The sequence below is a fragment of the Lissotriton helveticus genome, chromosome 2_1 (assembly GCF_964261635.1).
Source record: "Lissotriton helveticus chromosome 2_1, aLisHel1.1, whole genome shotgun sequence".
Lineage (NCBI taxonomy): Eukaryota > Metazoa > Chordata > Amphibia > Caudata > Salamandridae > Lissotriton > Lissotriton helveticus.
This window is the reverse complement of record NC_136059.1, coordinates 1,078,911,860-1,078,931,641: the sequence shown is the minus strand read 5'-3', so window position 1 is coordinate 1,078,931,641 and position 19,782 is coordinate 1,078,911,860.

Here is a 19,782-nt window from a genome sequence, read left to right as displayed (position 1 = left end):
AACCGGGAGACCCACTAGCTCTCTCAAAAACTTGTTCTCAGTTTTGACTAACTCAGGGACACTATCAAAACCCCACAGTTCTGACCCATAGGTTGCAGCAGCCAATGCCTTTCCATCATAGACGGCTAGAGCAGGGGCAATGGGTCTACTGGAGGTAGCACGATGGTCTCTTGAGATTGCTCCGGACACTCTTTTAAGATTCAAGAGCATTTTGGCTACATGTGAGTCCCATTTCATCTTGTGGTTTACCCTTACACCCAGGTAATCAAATGCATTCACTTCCTCTAGGGGTGAACCATTTAGGGTGACGTTAATCTTCCTAAGTTTCTTACTTTGGGATAATACCATCCGTTTTGTTTTGGTGGTGTTGATTGTGAGCCCACACTCCTCGCAGAAGACACCAAACCTATCCAACAGTTTCTGGAGGCCAGAGGGGGTCTTAGACATCAGGAGGGTGTCATCTGCGAAGAGGAGGGTCGGTATTTTTTCGCCCACCAGGGTAGGGGCATCCGCTGGTTCCTCCCTCAGATGGTCTGCCACCCCATTTATAAAGAGGGAGAACAGAGTGGGGGCCATCACGCAACCCTGGCGAACCCCCCTCTGCACTGGTATTTTATCAGTTAATTGTCCCTCACTCCCCCATCTGATTCTAGCATAAGTGCATCATGGAGTCTTTTTATTAACTCTAGGAGGTATCGCGCTAAGCCCATGTCGTGTAACACCTGCCACAATTTAGCGTAGGGTACAAGATCGAAGGCAGTTTTAAGGTCTATAAAAGCCAAGTATAATGAACCTTTGCCGATGCAATCTTCCAATATGTAGCTGTAAATCTAAATACTTGGTCCATTGTGCCTATCTTCTGCCTGAACCCCGCTTGTAGGTGCGTTAGGATATCTCCCTCCTCCAGCCAGACCACCATTCTAGAAATGAGAACCCTGCCAACCACCTTCTGAATTACATCAATTAAACTTATTGGTCTGTAATTGGCAGGGTCATCTCTCGCCCCCTTTTTGTGTATTGTGACCACCTCTGCTCCTTTCCAGGAATCTGGGACTAAGTGGCCCTGTAGCAAGAGGTTCATCAGGTGAAGGATAAGATTGGCCCATGGGATAGAATCATAGAGAATTAGATCGCCCGGTACGCCATCCGGCCCGGCGGCCTTTCCAGGAGTTATGTTTTTGATGGTATCTTGAACCTCGTGCAATGTAAAAGGATCAGGTGGTTCAAGGTTCGTAATTGCTGGTTCTAGTTCTGGTTGGACCGCCAATATTTGCTCCGGGCCAGTCTCACAGCAGTAAAGGTTTAAAAAATGAGAGTACCATTGTTGTTCGGCAATATAGCTTGGAACAGGGTCTACACCCCTTCTAGTCAGTTTGTTTATTAAGTCCCAGAAGAGAGTTGAATCTTTTAGAGAGGCCGCCCTCCTAAGTTCCTGCCAGTGATCCTCCTCCCAGGCCCGTTTTGCCAATTCTGTGATGTTTTTATATTCCCTTCTCGCTAACCTTACAGCTATAGGATCTTTTAAAAAGAGGGGTAGAGAAATGGCTTTTCTTTTTTCCCTACAATCTGCTGTGAACCAGGGACTGCCACATTTATGTGATTGGTTTTTCACTCCTCTTGTCCCCTCAATCTTAAAATGGGAGCCTATATTATCTATAAAATCCCTGTAAGATTCACTAAGATCTTGTCTAGTCATATCGTCCAGCGTGGAGTTAAGCAAGGAAAATTCCACGCTCTTGGACGCCACCTGGAGACCTATATTGATCAGAATTTTCTCCTTACATGCCACATCATCTATTTACTCCGTGCCACCACCCGGCAGCAAGGACATCTTTCCGTACACATCCGCATAGCAGTGTCCAATTGCGGTTCCTTGATGCTCCCTATCGGTGCCCCTGCCACCTCCCGGATTGTTGAGACCTTCTTGCCGCTTACTCAGTTGGCGCCATGCTCTTCAGGCTTGTATAAAATTGTCCTGATGATGATCCTAATATTGCTGTAAAGGATTGAAATGTCATCGACTTGTTGGAACACCGTGCACACAATCTTAATTGATAATTCAGTGTAACAGTTGTCATTTTTCATATTGCTTGTTCAACTGTTTGAATTACAAACAAGCCTTAGTGCACTGCCTGAATGTTTTGTTTACTGTATATGTCTTGCAAATGTGTAGGAAGCAGGACTGTGTCCCACTTTATTGGTTCTTGTTTGATCTCTAATTTCGCTATACATTAAATTTGACTGTCCGGCTGGACAGGAGCAATATAGTACTGATTCTAGGCTATATTTATTCCTCATTTACATTAGTTCCTTACCAAGGACCACTGTTCTTATAAAATACGTTTAGAAAGCTGACATTTTTGTTGCTTTAGCCATTTGGTGCCTGCAGCCTGTGTCTGGTCAAATGACCGGGTATAGTTGGCCATGTGTATTTCCCTAGACATCCACACATAATGGGAGCTTGGGTGTGACTAAGTGGGCCATCACTGGCGGGATTAGAGGGTGGAGCTGGGCCCAGCCTCACTTTCCCCTGAATAGGTTGTGTCCTGTCCCCACACAAAGGACTGCATACCCTCTGTAGTTGGTCTGAACCCAGGTCAGGGAAGGCAGGGCATCTGTGCACATCATAGACAGACCACTAGAAGCCGCTCCCGATTTCAAAGGCACAACTGTGTATAAATAAAGGACCTCAGACACCACCACTTCAGTACACTTCTGGACCTGTGGATACTCTGCTAGGAAGAAAGACTGCTGTGCTGCTGAAGGACTGACACTCTGCTGGAATGCACTGTAATGGACTCCTGATTTGCTGCGCTGACCTGTTGCTGGGTGAGAATGAATGGACCTGCATCTCTTGAACCCAGAACCCACAGTGACTCCAAGAGCTCGTTGGCTGTCCTCCTGATCTGAAGACTCAGGGATATCAAAGGCTTCCAACAACCTTGCGCCTGCACCTGGACTCTGCCATCTGTGAGTCTACCCTGCCAAGTGGTAGCACCCCAGTCCTGGACCCTTGGAAGGGGGCCTAAGGTGCTTGCAAGCTGAACCAACACATCTTCTCTGCTGAGTGTCGAATCCCGTCAGAACCGATGCATCTCCTTGGCTAAGCGGCGCATTCCAAAATAAAACTGTGACATCACTGCTGCTGCATAGATTGGACACATCACAAAGACCCGCATTTCCCACCATAGTCCTTGGAACCAATTCTTTGCCCAACGGCGTGGCATATCAATAGCCCAGGTCCTTCCTTCTCTCGCCAATAGCATTGACTACAATGCCAGACTCCGCATTGCAGCTTCACAGCTCCTCTGAACCGGCACATCGCCAGCTGCATACCACATATCAGATGCTGGACTTTGCATCACAAGTCCAGTTGAAGGGATCCTCGATGATGGTGCAACAGGACCGAACAACCAGGATTTAAGGTACTCTGTTTGTTGTGCCTCAATGGCTCCCTGTAGCCAGCCCATGCTCTAATGCAGTCAGTCTGAACTTGTGTCTTTGTGCCAGTCTGGCGCAACCAGATCTCCCCAATGGGTGCTTTGTGCTTTATGGTCCTATTTTTACAACACACTTTAAAATTCAATATCTCCAGTTCTGCTTATTGGATTTTTGTTCTTTTGGTCTTGTTGTATTTATTAAACACTACTTTAGTTTTAGAAATCTGTTGTAGGCTCCTTTTGTGATGTTTTTCCTTTTATTAATGTTTGAAGTGTTGCACAAATACTCTACACATTGCCTCTAAGTCAAGTGTTATTGCGCGTGCCAAGCTACCAGAGGATTGAGCACAGGTTAATTTAGGATTGCTGTGTGCCTATTCCTGACAAGGATTGTGGTTCCTCCTTGACCAGGACTCCCACACCATTTAACCAACAACTCATTTTTTTACAAAGATGGATTGGTGACGACAGTGTTGGTGCATGTGGGTGCAACTGATGGGTTGGCTCTGTCAGATTTTGTGCAGGGAGTCAATGTGAGTTTCCAGTAGGTCAGTGCTTCCAGTTCAGTTTTGGTGCAGGGTGGATGGTGGTAGGTAGACACCAGTTTGTTCATTGCTATGAGATGATACCTGTCTTCTGCTTTTTGTTTTGCTGTGGTGCAAGCAAAAGGATATCAGCGGAACTTGTATATTAGCGCTGAGATGCACTTCTTGCCACGCCCTAGCAGACTTTTATGTTTGTTAAATGCCTCCTTTTGAAGAAGGATACATTCTGTAAATGTCCATAATTGCAATACTTTGGAGGTTCTGTATTGTGTAGATAGAAAATGCTATGCCATGATGTGCACTTTATTTCCAAACCCCATGAAATATGGTGACTTTACTTTCTCTGGCCAACACTCAAAAGACCCTTGCATTCTGGATTTCTCTCCATTTCTAGCATTGGGTATGTTACTTCAGATTGTTTGAAACTACCAATGAACCTAGGACTTTTTCAGTGTTACGTGAATGTTGCCCTATTACAGTATATACCCCTTCTGGCCATATCTGGTGAATTACCAAGAGCAGTTGGTTCCTGACTACTTGAAGAGGTCACTGAGCTAAATACTCAAATCTACATTTTGACTTTTCAGAATAAAAAGAATGTACTCTTGCATAACACTGCCACATAACTCACCCTTTGTCATACGGTCATGAACTTTATCTCCATAACTGCTGTAAATTATTATTTTATCCCTATTTATGTTTATATTCCTCAACGCACATTCTGTCATATTTGAGGCACAGATCTCAGAAACCCGTCTGTATTAGGACCACACAATGTAAAACTCATTTACCAATAAATTGCAAATTGAACACATACTATTATGCAATGGTGAACATAAACCACGGCAGCGATTGGTGGAGAGCCGGGACATCACTCTTTCATAAAAATAAAATCTTGGTTCTGCCCTCACTCCTTAGCTTGGTTCCTGGCCCGGACCTCAGAGAAATTCAAAATTCTACACTGTAATACTTGAGCAACAGTCTCATTTAGGTCTGAGGAGCTTAATGTTTAACTAGATTTGATAAAAAATTCAATCTGACCCAATCCCCTTGACAGGTCTTTTCTGACTCACTCACAGGAAGGTTTCCGTAGGCCAGCGTCTATTAAACTATGGGTTGTTCCCACTGTTGAGCTGTGAGCAAATTTCTGGTGGGTCCCAAAAGACGTAGTCTCTATTAAAGTAATATTTTAAATGAATAACACTTTTTGTAAACCAGTACTAAGCAACTGAACTATGTCTCTATGTCTGGCTTTAAAACAAACCCTTGCACGTATTCCCAAGCACAACTCCAGATGAGCCTACCATTGTTGGTTGCTGCTGTTTTATTTAATCCACAAAGCCATTTCAACAGAGAATGTGCTTATTCTATGTGGGCATACACAACCATACCACCTGTGTATGACTTTCACACGTAAATTGAGAAATATGGATGAGGCAAGAGATGCTGACTTTGGATCTGGGGAGCTAGGTTCAAGTCCGGCATTGACTCCACACCCTTTGATTATAGGCAGATAACTTAATATTCTATGCCTAAATTTAAATTAATATTATCTTGTATAATGTGATCAGGGGCCCAAAATGCACCACTGGGCCTCATTTTAACACAAAAATGATATATGGCCTTACCCCAAATTCTGCTGTAGAAGGGGTTACTGGTATCAACACCAGGATTTTTCAGAATATTGGTGATTTTAGTGTATGGGTGCTGCAGGCCAGAACCCCTCTCAGAAAAGTGTTGAGGCTCCAGAGTCCGATGCAGTTTGCCATCTACCACTTTTATGGGCAGGTCAATATCTTAGCCACAGCCTGATAATGAAGGGCACGCTGAAGCTTGCGACATTTACAAACAATTGCTGTTACTGCATTAAATAATCACCCCATTCCTGACCATTAAAGCTAGGTAGGTGGCGAAAGTTTGTTATTCTAAAAATTGGGTTGTGGTTCTAAAAAATTTGAGCAGCACTGCTCTAGGCCCCAATGGGGCAGGTGCCAAGCGAACTGCTGACATATTCAAATAACTCATCTTCTCCCCAATTAGCTCATAGAAGCCAACAAATACTATTATCAGTGAGTGTGTACTGGCTGTTTTGGTAGTCAGGGTTATGATATAACAAGCTGCACTACATTTTCTGAGCCATCTGAGCTCTCTGCTGCACATAGCGAGTCTGTGTGAACCGGATGCTGCTTTTGGGCTCTAAGCAATCACAGATCTGCTCATCGAAGATGTATCACTGACTGCAAAGAATGGATTTATCTGTGGTCGTAAAGTACACATCAGCGAATCTTGTGTCGACACTCTGTGATGGGTTCTTCAGATACTCATTATGGTTGTCCTTAGGAACTGGAAGCCACTTATAATCCTGTGCTCTTTAGGTCAACAGATTAAATTAGATATCTGGAAAAGTTAAATATGTACCATTGAAGCAATTACAATGAGTAGCTCAACATAAAAACATTAGACCTGTAATCATGAGTGAAGTAAATATGTTATTTAAATGTTTTTTAAAAGAAGCTCGGTCTTTTTTCAAGCCCAATTAATTATTTTAAGTTGCTAAGAACAATTTATGCTTCTTTATCGTTTAATGGAACTTCCAAAATGGTGAGATAACTGTCGAACAAGAAGTGAATGTCATGTTAATGACAGTAATTCACTGCGTCTTGAAATGAATGCAAAAGTAGAGATTTTAATGGATTTATCAGACCATAGTGGCGAATTTCTTTTGTAGAAATGAAAATGTAGGAGGATGCTTTGATGTGAGTGACCCGGAATGAATTTCTATTTTTGACTTCGAGCCTTTCAGGTCTGTTATATTAAAAGTGTACTTATGTTAACTATGGAATGAAAATTAATCGAATAAATTTTTCTCTTTTGCCTGCAAAACTAGCTCTTGCATTTGTGCCAGTGCTGGCACTATAAATAGATGCTGTTGAATGAATTAGTGAATGAAACAAGAGAATAAGCAAGAAAGTAAGTAGGTGACGGATGGATGAATGAAAAACGAACAAATCGATGAATTGGAAATGTATGGATCCATGTATAAATGAATGAAACAACATGGCTGGTCATTTTAGACATAAGATGCAATTCAAACGTCGCTTATGTCCCTAAGTAGAATTTCAGTGCATAATAATTGTCTGTGGGCGTAACTGCCTAGAACTCGATCCATAAAATGTATCTGTGAACTTTTATGTCCTCAGATGGAAGTTATTACGGAGTACAATTCTATTATCTAGAACCGCAGGTTGCTTTTTGACCAAGGGCAGGAGAAGATTATTTCAGAAAGTTGACCTTGAAAAGTACAGTGAGCACTCATAAACTCTTAGGTTTGTTTGCACAAGCACTTTTAAGTACACGCAAAGTTATTGCTGCAAAAGTCATGAGTAAGTGCATTCCCTGTTTGGAAAATAAACAGAACCCCGAATAGTTCCTGGGCATTTTTTTCTCTCTGTAAAGGAAAAAAACGGTATCATGAAAATGCAAAAACCTGCTAATTTGCTCCCCATGAGTATGTTCAGGGAGATAATTTGCGTAGATTTGTTTGCAAGTGTCAGTACTTTTTACAGCAACATAGTTCATATACATGGCGCATAGATGTCTGACTTATATGTTTGTGAATCATGACCACACTGTCTTTCACTTACAAAAGATGCCGCCAAGAACTAGACAAAAGCTCATAGTTAGAAGGCAGCAATAAAACTGGTAGACTGTTTTAATAAGGCGTGTCTGGTAAGTGCATAAGAGCAGGGTGACCCATGATGTCATTTCCTTCTCCCACTCTCGTGACCCTTTCTCGCATCTCCTTTCTTCCTCCTGTCAAGATTTCTGGTTTTGTGATCGCTGTAGTGAACTCACTTAATCCTTGCTCATTTCAATTTACACTGTGATATTTAATTTTTTCAGCATATTGTGTATGGCCTGGTGCAGATCTAGGCCCAGAGAAGGTGCACTTTTATATTGAGATACGAGGTACAATGATGATTTTGGCATGCCTCTCTTAAATACCTATTCCAGCATTCCAGCACTAGTCTGTTGTTGGCTACCCAAACAAAGGTTTAACTTTTAGAATTATTACCTCCGCGATTGATATGCCGTGTGCATCCCAGAAAAGCATAGCATTTAAACATGTCTAAAATAGCCTGGACTACAGGTCTCTTATGCAACAATTCAATAGATGGGTCACAAACACACAAAATAGGGGTCTGTGAGGATTCCTACAATTTTGAAGGAAAAAAGAAATCCAGTGCGAATTAAAATTTACAACAACTTGCGATAATTATCGCAAACCGTGCTTAGCGCATTTTTTTTATTGCCTCCTATCGCTGGATTTTATCGCGGAAATAACGCAGTATTACCAACGTTTATCTCCACGGCAATGAAAAACCCAGCGATAGCGGTGAATCCCATCTATAATGTGAGAATCCACCTCCCAGTGACTATTATGGCTAAGTCAGGTTTTTACCAGGTGTAAAATCCTGGTGCGAATCGCGGTTAGCGCACTTTTTTTATCGCGTCGCGGGTATTGCTAATAGGCGATAGCTGTGTTAGCGACTGCTTTCAGTCGCTACCAGTTTGGGTACGCCCACTTTGCATGTCATTAGCGATAAATATCGCTGACATGCAAAGCGGGCCCTAAACCGCTCGCTATCGCCTGGAAGCTGTCGCTAGCAGCTTGGTAATTGGGCGATAAAAAAATCGCCGCTTTATCAGCAAAAAGTGCAGCTAAAGCAGCGATCTGGCACTTGCTAATATACCCCTTCATTCAAAACAACAGCAAACACAAAATGTACGTATTTGTATCAGTAATTTCATTGATTGGGCACCACATTATTCACTTTGTTCAATAGTACATTCAAAGGTGATTTAACCATTACACCCCCCCCCAACAAAAAATGGGTCATGTTGAATACGGATTGGTTGTAAAAGTACTCAATAGCAGAGAAGCCGAGTTGATAATTTAGGGATGTTTTGGTCAGAACAGTAAGGAGAAAGAAATAATGCAATGGACAACACATTCTCTTGGTAGTGCCCATTAAATGCATGGTAATTATCGGAAATTGCTTAGTTACATCCATCCCATTCAAGGAGCATTGAGTCCATCATGGCGGTGGAGCCCAAATTCAACGGGGGGACTTGATCCATAGGTATCGTGTGAAGACAACAGGAAGCCTAGGAGCCAGAATACTAGGGTAGTACAACAGAGTGAATGACCCGTTCTTCCCAGAAGAAGCAGCATGTGGCATGTGGTATGGTGGCTCAGTGGACTAATGTGTCCACTGCAGGGGCCTGTGTTCGACCTCATGGTCTCAGGTGCAAATCCCGGTGGGTCCACTCAGCCTTTTATCCATCTGAGGTCGATAAAATGAGTACCCTTTGGTAATAATAAACATCTGTTATTCAGCGCCAAGATGCCTCCGTGTGAACGTGCGCTTTACAAATACATGTTATGTTATTTGGATCTATCGGCCAGAGCAGCAGGAGTGATATCTCGGGCAACCCTACAATTGGGACTTTTCTGAAATCTCCTTTTGGTCGGAAATAGTAACAGATTTCTGATGAAGGGAAGAGGTGTGGCGCCACGGCCAGGGCGACTGACGCTGGAATCTGGGGATCACTGTTCGGTCCCCGGCTCCAACGGCAGGTTAGCCCAGCACCTTGTGACTCTGGGCAATAGCTTGCTTATTCTTCCCGACGGCCTCCAGCGCCTAGAGACCCTTACGGGTGATTGTGCGCTTTATAAATGTGGATTATTATTATTATTATGAACGCAGGGCAAGTAGTGAGAACAGCCTAGTCAATTCTATGTGAGTGAAAGAGACACTTTCCAACAGTTTAAGCCTTTCTCAGGTACCCTTCCCCAAGTTTCATAACATGTCTTGTACCTTGTTCCCATGTCGTGCACCATCGCCATTTGCTGTCGGGCAAAAGTGTGAGAGTGCGTCATATGTGAACACATATCCAGTGGGGGTGAGACCGAGTTTACAGCACCAATCTCAGAACAGCTTTCGGTTGCCTTGGCAACCCTGGATCAGACAGTTATACAACAGCTGTTATCCCGCCTGTAAACGTTGAAACACTCCACGTGTTTCCTATTTTTTTCAATAGAAAATATTCGCAAATGGTTTTTATGCCGTTAGTCAATTTCACTTTAAAATAAATCTGCCAATTCGCATATTATTGTAGGCACAATTTGCTGATTTACACAATGATCCCAACATTTTATTTATCTATAATTCAAGACAACGAAAAGACAAAGAGCAATTATAGCTAATTCATATTTAATGGGCACAAATACCATTGCAATAGAACACCATAATTAACTTTGGCAGCCACAATACTACACATCATGGAAGCTGCTTGTTTTGTATGTTCTCTTTTTTTGTGGCAGAGGCACAGTGCAAAACGTCTTCTTGGCACAAGAAGGGCGTCAAAGTTCCAGACACTCAAATGGGTAAAAGAAATATATTTCATTGAACAGGCTGAGGATTGATATCTACATTGCCAGAAAGATGTGTACAGCAAACCAGCCAATGCTGCCTTTCCCTCAGTAAATACTTTAATTTTTGTTTCCAATGTTTGTGAGTGTAAATCTTCAAGAAAATGTATTTACAGTTAGATCATTTTAAAACCAAAGCCACTCTAATTACTTAGATGAAATATATGTAAAGTTTGTTTCTTTCTTGTATGCTTTATTTATTCATACAGTACAAGCAGTAAAAAAGAACTACAATTTTTTTTAAATAATGCAAGCCTGGTGCGATAAATTCATAAGGCCCCATTCACAAACTACATTTATCAATGCCTATGGTAGTACTATAGTAGTACTACTTAAATAAAATTGTTGTATTTATTGCAACTCTAAATGCGGCACCCCCATCATGCACAGTTTTCTTGTCAATAATTCTACAACAACTTTTGCAATTATATTCTCAATGATGTCATAGAATATGTTATGAGTGATGTAATATGTGAGATTAGCACTGCACGCAGAGGCTGCAAGATATAATTACCTTAGGGTACAAGTTATAGTTACTTGAGATAACTGTAACAGCCACGGCCCGTGTAGGGCGTTCCACCGGGCGGTGACGTGGGGCGGGGGAGGGGCAGGGTGGGGAGGTGTAAAATGCGGGAAACGGACGATTTCAGGTAAGTAACAGAAAAAAACCAAATTTTGTTGCACACGCTGCATCGCATTTGATGTTGCAGCACGCAACAATTTTTTTTTTTTAGTAACTTACCTGAAATCGTCATTTTCCCGCATTTTTTCAACCCCCCACCCTGCCCCTCCCCTGCCCCACGTCACTGCCCGGTGGAACGCCCTACACGGGCCGTGGCTGAACTGTAACTGTTGAATGTCTATGGTTTTGTGTGTGTAACATCGAAACCTTTTCTTTTTTTGTGAATTTTTAAGGTTTTGTAAGTTCTATTTCCTAACTATAAAGTCCCTCTACCCTTTTATTTTAGAAGTAAATTTCTAGGGCATTTTCACTTAAAATAATATTTAATTACCATATGTTAATCCAACCACAACTGCACACAGCCAAAAGCCACATGACTAATCCCCCCCACACAGTCAACCCCTGCAGCTCCCATACCCTGGTCTCATTTTGTCCCGAGGGATCCCATTCTCTGGGGCCCAGCACATTTTGTGGGGAGGGGGGCACGTGTCTCTATCACTGGGCCGTTTTGGCCTTGGGCACCCCATCCTCCGGGACCCACCACTGTAAATATAAGCGAGGGGCATGCAGCCCCCCTCACTGGCTCAATTTCAGCCCCAGGGACCCCATCCCCAACGGCCCAGCATATAGGAAAAGTGGAGGAGGGCACGCAGCCCCACACCCCTCCCTGGGCTGATTTCAGACCCAGCAACCCCAGGTCAATTCGTGAATGGGGAAGAGTCACAATGCCCCACGTCCCAGGCCAATTTTGGCCCCGTTTACCCTATCCCCTGGGGTCCAGCATCTTTCTAATTGGGGAGGGGTCATATCGGCTTCTAGGACCCCATCCCCCAGAGCCTGGCCAATAATTAAGGAGGAGGGGGGCATGCAGCCCATCTCACTGGGCCCCTTATAGGCCCACGGGACAACTTCCTCTGGGGTCTTAGCCAACAAAGGATGGGTGCCTTGGTTCCCACCTAGGGCACCTGACATCTACTTGTGGGGGGCTGTGGGGAGTGCCCCAAGGACCTCACAGCTCCAGCCGGCTATCTCCATCCAGTATGGCCGGCATTGCTCCCACCTGCAGGGAGCAGCTAAAAATGCTGCTCCAAGCAGGCAGGGCAATTTTCAGATCTGTTTCCCTGCCCGCTTCACTGACAGCAGAGGAACAGATCTGAAGTCTACTCCCAGCTGGTGGAAGCATTTGTAAAGCTCCCGCCAGCTGTGAGCAGACTTTGTGTTTGCTTTCACTTGGTGGGAGCTTTCAAATTGCTCCCGTCAAGTGAGAAAAAACACAGGTTTCCCTGCCCGTCCCAGTACAAACAGGGAAACTGCTATGTCCTGGGGGTGGGCACCCCTGGGACATGGCAGGAGCCGACACTGGTGTAAAGGGTCCCCAGGGTCAATCATGGCTCCCGGAGGGAGCCCCCTCACTTTTCAAATTGCGGCCAGGCCTTACTCCCCACTAGTAAGACATCCAGGCAATGAGGACGAGGTCCCTGGTGCCAAAATCAGGCTGTGGAGGGGGGCAACATCCATCCCTCACCATTTTTCCACTTTGGCCGGGCCCTGTGGGATTTCACCACTAAATATAGTAGGTCTTCCTTTCCATTGAAAGAGCGTTTTTTAGTTTGTTAATAAGTTTCCCTTCGGCTCAGGCATTTTATGCTGGAGCGGGCCTTGCTCTTTTCTTTTTACTGGTATTCTGGTGTATAAGCAACCTAATGTTCCTGCACAAACACAATAATTCAATCAGCAAAATATCTGAGAATAAACTTAAACATGTAAATTACTCACAAATGTAAGTTAACTTGTTCAAGATTTCCAGCAATGTCTCTATAAATATTAATGTGATCACCCTTGAATGCCACTCATGAGACGTGCCTGTTAAATACCTCATCTGACATAGAATTTTGAGTCAACAGCTTCACGTTCATATATTAGCCACGTATGAGGCATATACAACCAGGTCCTATGCACAACCCACTGTAGTTTGTAAAAATGGCTTGCACATATTTCTGAAATGAGCAGAATGGTGTACACCATTCGAGCAATGCTTTCAATCGTACTGTGTCTTGAACCATTTGTAAGTGAATCACCATTGCATAACAAATTCTTCAACAATATAGGATGCGTCTGAATTTTCAATACATTTCTAGGGATAAATATCTGCACCCTATAAATCTCCAATCTGTATAAAAGTGGTCTGTAGCATCACGTGACAACTCTTTAACACCAGCATGTACACAGAAATCCAGAGGACAATAATCTATTGCATGGATAAGCTCTTGTTTTTCTATATATGTTGGCAACAGGGCTTTGACTTAACCTACAAGCTATATGTATTGTAAGTCTGCAACTCACACTAGTTGTTCTCAGTATTTGCCTTCTTTAAAGTACTGTTTGCTCCTAAAAAAATCCTAGCAGTTAAAATTGGCAAAATATACATGTTACCATAGTGATTAATACTTTTCTCAAGTACTACAACATTTCTATAATATTTCTAATTAAACATGCGAGCATGTACATCTAGTCAATCTACGCTGTATATGTTTGTGCCATTTTAGAACCTACTTTACTTAGTTTTCTGAAATAGTCTAGGGGTTTATAGACTAAATTGAGGGACATTAGATTGGATGATGTCATCAGTGATGTCATCAATGATGTCAACTATGTCATGAGTGGTCTTGTATGTGAGGCTTTAACCAGTGCACAATGGGGTGCATGTTAAAGACAGCTCACTAAACAATCACTAGTGAATTTGCCATGTTTTTAAACATTCGTTTTTATCATATTTCAACACCTAACAATAGCACAACAACCTCACTTTAACCATTGTTTTTTCAGTGAAAAATATCTGCAGTATATACTTTCAAAATAGAGGGGAGAAATAAGGGACAGAATCAGAGGGGCTTGTCCTCCAACTGATATGTATTAAAAAAATAAGACCCCAACTGCTTGTATGGACTAACCCTCCATGAGGAAAAGAAAATGCTATGTTTACTCATATAACCCCCAGCCTCCAGGGTTACCCCTAAGTGGCATGCTTCATACGGAAGTGTTGGAGCTGCTTGATGCCGCAGACGTATTGACATCACTTGCCGCCCGGAGGTTACCGCTGCTGCCGCCAGCGTTGAGCTGTTCTATTCCGGGACACTTTGACCCCCAAACCCGCTCAGCTGCCTGCTCCGCTCACCTCGCTCAACCCATATTGAGAAATAGCACAGAGGGCGGCCACGAAGAGGCGGGTGTACAGAGTCAGGTAGGGAACAGGCATTGGCAGTGACCTTGGCAGGATGAGATTAATTGGTCTCTGCCTGAAATTGCACCACGCCTGGAGGACACTAGGGGGCCCATTAGGATGTCGGGCGGATGCCTGCCTCCGCCAGGGAAGCGGTGGCCACCGCCACCCTGGCGGAGGCAATCCGCCCGACATCCTTCCCTGCTTCCCCCCCCCGCCATATTACGATGGCGGAGGGGACCGCAGTGGTGGGAAACACCGGCCGCCTGTTTAACGCCCCGGTCGCCTTGCGGCCGGGGCGGAAAAGGGATAACATGGTGGCGGTGTCTATCAGACACCGCCAGCCATATTATAATGGGCTTCACTCTGGGGGCCCCCTGCGGGCCCCCAGAGTGAAGCACAGTAGGGGGGTGCACACGGGGGGTACCTATGGTACCCCCCTGCATTTGCATAATGAAAGCAGCAGGCACCGCGCGGTGCCTGCCGCTTTCATCATACAAATGCTGCAATGCATTTTCAGCATTGTGGCGGGCGGTGCAGAGAGCACCGCCCGCCACAATGCTGAAAATACAGGATGTGCCCGCCACTGTGGCGGGCACATCCTAATGGCACTCCCGGGACCCCCGCCCTTAAGGCGGGCGGTCACGTTTTCCGATAGGGTGGCGGGCGGGCAAAGCCCGCCCGCCATCCTAATGTGCCCCTAGGTTTCTTGCCCCCACTGGCTTCCACCAGCCCACCAAGTTTGAGAACCCAATGATAAGCTGAATCTAAAGTGGGGGTCCTCCTCACTAATAGTCATCGGTCACCGAGGGAGTAGGAGATACTGAGATAGTGTGGAGTGAGTGGGTAGGTACCCCAGGAGAACTAGGTTGCAGCACCGTTTCCTTGTTGTGTGGAAGTGGCTTGCAATAGTATGGTGCAGCTTGCACTCGGTTAAATGGACCGTGCCAAATCTCCTCAGCACTTAGCTGCCACGCGAAATATCGGCAGCCGTTCGAGGAGAATAAGGAAAGTGTGGAGGAGATAGTGGAGACGAATTTCGTTGCGCGCACTGCATCACATTTGGTGATGCAGTGCGCGCAACAAAATTCATTTTATTTATTTAAATGCTTACTTACCTGTAAAACTCCGTAATCCATACATTACTACCCCCCACCCTGCCCCTCCCCCTGCCCACGTCACCGCCCTGCAGTAACTCCTACTGCCGACCGCTACTAGCCTAGACCAGACCCAATCAGTCCTGATTATTGCTATGAGGTGGTAGTGGCAGGTGGAATCAGTCTGGTGCAGCTGCCTCAGTGTAGACATTCCTGCCTGTGTCCTCCTCCATGTAATCACAGAACAATTTGTGAACCCAGTCAGTTACCTCCAAGCTGTTTAAGGGTACTTAGATAAGATCAAATTGGAACAGGGCTATGAGATCAGGCAAGGAAAGACCCCCTTTTCCCCTGTAAGGAGGAAAAAGAAACTTTAATTATCAACAACCTCAAGAAAAGTTACGGCCAAAATAGAATGGGAGAGCCAGCCACTAATCTCACCTGTGGTACAGATGTTAGAAAAATCAATGGAAATTACACACAAGTTTTACTTTATGAAAGACCCAATGAGCCATGTTCACTCTGCAAACTGAAACATGTAATCTTCAAATCACAAATAAACCAGTGAGCAAGGCAAAAGCTTCATGTCCAGATCAAAATATAAGAGCCCCAGACCAGCATGAAGTAGGACAAAAAATCAATTTGGAGAAAATCAAGGTCACTCACTGGACGCAAATAACAGACTTGGAAATGTTAACACTAGCTTCCACTACACAAGCGCTCCAAGAGGCCCCAAACTCACCTGAATTAGCTCCAGGAGACCGTCAAAGTTTACTGTCAACAGGGGCTCTGCTCTCACACGAAGTAAAAGTAAATATTAAACATTTTAAAATTACAATGGAACCTACACCTAGTGCTTTCCAAATAAATCAGATAAAAGAAAAGTGCTTACGGCAGGAGGGGACCTGGAGTATCTGCACAAAACACTTAGTGGAACCATGAATCTTCCTTAATCAAACTCTGACACTGAGCCACTAAGCCGGACAAGATAAATGACCTACGGATCTATGAGAACATTATGCAGGAGAAGCGGAATCAAGAGCGTATGGAGGAATCATCATTAAAATCTGACAATCTGCACCTCGGGAGTACACCTACCAAAATAATAATCAAAACACCAGCTTACAGTTTACTGAGTCAAAAATGAAAGAGGGAGAACACTCAAGCCCTTCATTTGGGAATAAAGTACAACTCAACGCAATTGTGAGTTTGTGCATTTTGGGGCATATTTTTAGAACTTCTCATTTGACACTGGAAGCTCTCATGTACCAATCAAATACAATGAAAGTTCAAGTTGACCATCTCAATGCCATGGCAAATTCAGTGGCAGGTGTAGACCGGATACTGGCAACTCTAAACAACTTGATAATATGAGCACAAACACAATCAACAACCCCATATATAGATTGCACTTGTGCACCACTGATCAATAAATTGGCCATGATCCTTGAAGTACTGAGCACCATACTTGAGGACTTAAAAGGGAACTTACAAATTTTAGGTAGCAGACCATCAAAATAAAATTGATCTATGGGGTGATAAAATGGAATAGCTCACAGAAACGCAACCAACTTCTCCTCCATTCACAATGCTAAACAAACTGAGAAAAACACAACATAAAGCAAAACATAAGATAAAAAATAGTATAATAGCTATTTCACCTCAAAGAATTACAACAATAACAACAGGGTACAATACAAACAGAACTAACCATGACCCAGGAACATCTCAAACCCAGCCTTGAAAAGCTATAGGAAAAAAGAAAAAGTACTACTGTCTATTCAACAAAAATCCAGGAGTCAAAACACCTGCTAAGGAATGTGAAAAAACTATTGATTCAATTGAACAACAACTTCACATTTCGCCAAACAACTTAGAAATTGCTACACAATATCAAAGAGTCAAGACTGCATCAGATGGAAAAAAACATGAGGGAAATAAAGCATAAAACCTTGCCCCCAGAAGACTGAAAATTAACAAAGGAAAGGAAAACTCATTTGAATTATGATGCCAGTACTTGATTAGAAAAAACCAGGAAGACCAAAACAATAGCAAAAAAATTAGGACCTGCAGTACGAGGACCCAGAAGGATACAATATAGATACCACAATGTATAGGACAATTACAATTCAACAATCACCTAAACAACGAATTAGAGAAAACACGAATGATACATACGCAGAACCATGTCAAAGGTTAGAGTCACCAAATCAGTTGATGACTTCATCAAAAAAAGCTTACACAACTCTTGCACTAGGTGATAAAACAAGTACAACCCACAACCATAAAGAAGGAAGGAGTCAAGTTTCCTTTAAACCGAGGGGGCGTGGCTAACTGCCGAGGAGAATGGTCGTGCTCTGAGGCGGCTCCTCTGCCCGTAAGGCCAAACGACCTCCACACCTCCGCTAGTGCTGTTGACTGGCCCGAGGTCGACCAGTCATCTATCGGTGCCCCTTCTGAGGCCCCCGGCTGACCTCTGGCGCCTCCTGGCCCGCCGATATCGCCGCGAGCAAATCCCGACGGCCAGGACCCACTTAAGCTGCAACCGAGTGATAACTATGAGGCTGCTACGGCCCGCGCCCAACCTCCGGCGCCTTCAATTTAACTGGTCGAGTGTTGGGGAGGCGATTCCCTATAGATCCAGCCTACTATCGAGCCGCTGGCTCCCACAGGTGAGGAGCGAGACGACCCATACCAGCCTCCCCCACCCGCCCGGCACCGACATCTAGGCGAGCCCCCGGCTTGGGCCTAGCACGGGTAACAAATACAGCCTGCCGGCTCAGATCTCCCTGGCATTGCCCCACGCCGGGACAACTGGTCTCACTTCACAACTGACGGCCTGCCTCGGGCCCAGATCTAGAGGACCACGACGGGAGCGGGTTGCTGCATCGGAGAGGCCTGCAGAGGCGCCGTGGGTTGACTTACCGGGGCCTAATAGGACGCTCTGCTTCCCCCCACCCCTTCGACTCCTACACATCACGGCTTCGGCGCTCGGCCGGACAGACTACCGGAGACTCCGGAGAATATGTGCTGCTTGGTCCCCTCGGAGTCCCTCTGATTAGCCCAACCAGATGCCTGCAGCTGGCCCACACCCAGCTTGCTGACTCCGCGGTGGGAGAGTCCTCCCGGCTCCCTACTCCTCACCGACGTCTTACTCCACGGGGCCACTGCCAATCGGACCTTGGAAGTTGCGGCCCCCTCCCCAACCGAAGCTTTGCGAGCGCGGAGCACGCTCCCCCACCTCCCTCAGGATTGTCAGTGAGGGGCTCCTCCTCCCCCCCTCTTCTCTATCTCCATCGGGATTGCCTCCGCGCTTCCGTCACCACAACCTCAGGCGGGGACCGAATCGGCAATGGCCTCTAATAAAGGAAACCGACCCCCCAACCAAAGGCAAATCAATAAACTGTCGTGGGGCTCCAGGGGGACCCTAAGGATGTGGCTCCGGACACCACCCTCAAGGCGACAACCCCCCCTCCGCAGGGGAAGTCTTCCCCTACACTGGACGATGTCATGGAAGCAATTGCGGGGGTCCGCTCTTCACTCGAAACCCGTATTGACTCAGTGAACGTGGAGGTAACGCTGCTGCGTGCCGACCTCCGGAAAATGGACTCCAAGGTAAAGGACATTGAGGTTAAAACTCTGGCTCTCGTCGATGACACCTCCACACTGCAGCAACAGATGACCCAACTACAGAAACAGCAACACCAGATGGAGGTGCTCCTGAATGACTACGAGGGACGCGCCCAACGCAATAACCTCCGCATCCTTGGTGTTCCCGAGCGCCTCGAGGAGCCGGCCACCGACCTCTTTGTGGAGAAATTGGTCCTCCAACACCTTCAACCAAAGAACCTCTCCAACTATTTCTCCATAGAACGGGCCCACAGAGTTCCTGGGGGCCAACCAAAGTCGGGCGCTCCCCCCCGCCCCATCGTGGCCCGTGTCTTCAACTTCCGCGACCGAGATGTCATCCTTCAAACGGCGTGTGCGGGACCACCATTGCGAATAGACAATGCGCAAATCATGATCTTCCCGGACTTCACCGTGAAAGTGCAGGCCCGTCGACGCAGCTTCCTGGAGGTGATGAAGACACTCCGTGCACAGTCCATCAAGTACTCTATGTTATTCCCCGCGAAACTCCGCGTCGAGGCGGAGGGTAAGACCTGGTTTTTTGAATCTCCTGCTGATGTTTGAGACTGGCTCGAGGGATGGCGACAGTCGAACTCCGCCCATAACCGGCGCAGGAAATCCACAGATCGCTCCAACGAGGTGGGGCCACCGGAAAGTCAAGACCTGTTCACGGAC